Genomic DNA, 2218 nt, shown 5'->3' with positions numbered 1-2218 from the left:
CCGGGCCTGAGCTCTGGGTCTGTTTAGGATCCCGCAGGCCCCGGTCATCTCTGTCTTTTTATTTTGAGAGAGGGTTTTGCCACATAGCTCCTGGAGATCCCCCTGCCTCAGCCTCCTCAGTGTTTCTCACTTGTTTTTGCTGTTTACTTTAGAAGACTCTGACAATTTGGATAGATATGCAGTGCAAATCTGTTACAGTGTATTCTTCCCTGGATGTGGACCCCATAACTCTAATCCCTCTACTGGACAGGCTGAGGCTGGTGGCTGAGTCCAGGCCCACCTGGGTTGCATAATGAGTTTGAGCCCTGTCTTAAGCCAAAGAAGCTCTGTGGAGGGACACGGAGACCCTGTCCAGTGCTTAGCATTGTGGCCCAGGGTCTTTCACACACCTGTCATGTTCCTGTGCCAGGGCTTTTGTGGGGTGTCTCTAGAGAAAGATGAGAGAGCTGGGTTGTGGGGTGGACCCAGGGTGATGTCCTGGAGATGCTGCTACTTGCCATCCAAAGTTGGGGCCTGGCCCCCAAAGATGGAGGCACCACCTCCTCCCATGTCTGGTCTGTCCTGCAATCCTCTCTGGGTATTCAGCGTCTCACTACCACTCCCCAAGGCACCAGAGCACCCCAAAGTCCCCTTCTGGTCACCTTGTACTGCTCAGAAACTGTGGGATCCAATGTGGAAGTGTGGAGAAGCCTCAAGGGTTCTCTAGGGGTTCCGTTCAACCTACCTCCTCCCCTTCCTGGTATCTTCCCCAAAGAATGAGAAGCGTTATACCACAGCAACGTACGCACACCCATGTTAATACTAGCACAGTTTGTAGTAGGTAAATCTTGGAAACAGCCCAAAAACAGCCCATCAAACAATGAATTGATAAAGAAGATGTTCTCTTTTACACAATGGAAGGATAGGGGCTTGCCGGCTAGCTCAGTGTAAGCACCTGCCTGGGCAAACCCAGTCAGGTTTGCGGGACTGTGGTTCAATCCCCAGCTCCACGTACCATACCACACCTGCCATTAAGGCAGCCTGAGCCAGGCCAAAAAAAAATCCTACACAATGGAAGGGTAAGTCTGAGACCTTTCTAGCTCAGTGGATGCACCTCTTAGACCATACTTAAATAAATCAGACACACGTGTAAATATCACATTCTTTCTCTTGTATGAGAAACTGAAAGTGTCAATAAGGACCAAAATGTATAATAGAAATGGTGAAATAGGAAGAATATGTTTAAATGGGAAGGGGACCTGGGGACAGGAGAAGGGGAAAGGAAAGCAGGGAAAAGAAAAGGACAAAACAGAAACAGCTTTTGTAAATAAGGAGGGGAAGAGGGGTGGAAGGGAGGGTTGGGGAATAGGAAAATATTGGGTCCTGGGTCGTAGCTCAGCAGCACAAACACCTGCCTGGCAAGTACAAGGTCCTGATTGATTCCTGGTACAAAATAAGACAAAAGGAAGATATTCCGTGTACAGATACAAGCTTCCTATGGTGAATGTGATCATTATATACGCCTAAAATGTACCACTAAATGTAATACTTAAAAAAAATAAACATGAAAACAAACCAAATGCACAGTGTGTGTGTGTGTGTGTGTGTGTGTGTGTGTGTGTACGCGCGCGCATAGGTATAAAAAATTCTGACAGGGATCTTTCTTATTCCAACTCCCAGGTCTTCCAGGCTCCTGCTCATGGCTTTTGTGTTTTTGAGACAGGATTTCACTACATAGCCCAGGCTGGCCTTTAACTTACAGAGATGCTCCTGCTTTAGCCTCCCGAGTTCTGGGATTATAGGTGTGTGCCACCATGCCCAGCTCTGTGCACTTTTTTTTTTAACTGGTTGGTTCTCATCACCATACACCCAGTATCCCCCCTACACACAAAAGACTTATTTCCATCCCTCATGCACACAACATCTTAGAGGCATACTGCATGCCTGAGATCTCAGCACTCAGCAGGCTGAGGCAATAGGATTGGAGAGAGACCAAGGCCAGTCTAAACAGAATGAGACCCTATCTCAAAAAACAAAACAACAAAAATTAATTAAAAAAAATTTTTTTTTCTTTGTTTTAGAACCAAGGATTGAACTCAGACCCTTGCCCTTGTCAGGGAAGCACTTATTCTAATGAGCCATTTCCCAGGCCCCCCAAAATCAAACTTTTTTTTTCAAGAGAATTAAATCGTTTATTGATTACACATGATAATGGATGATACACAGCTTCAATCCCATC

This window comes from Octodon degus, unplaced genomic scaffold, assembly GCF_000260255.1.
Source record: "Octodon degus isolate 3935 unplaced genomic scaffold, OctDeg1.0 scaffold00098, whole genome shotgun sequence".
Lineage (NCBI taxonomy): Eukaryota > Metazoa > Chordata > Mammalia > Rodentia > Octodontidae > Octodon > Octodon degus.
This window is presented reverse-complemented; position numbering follows the sequence as displayed.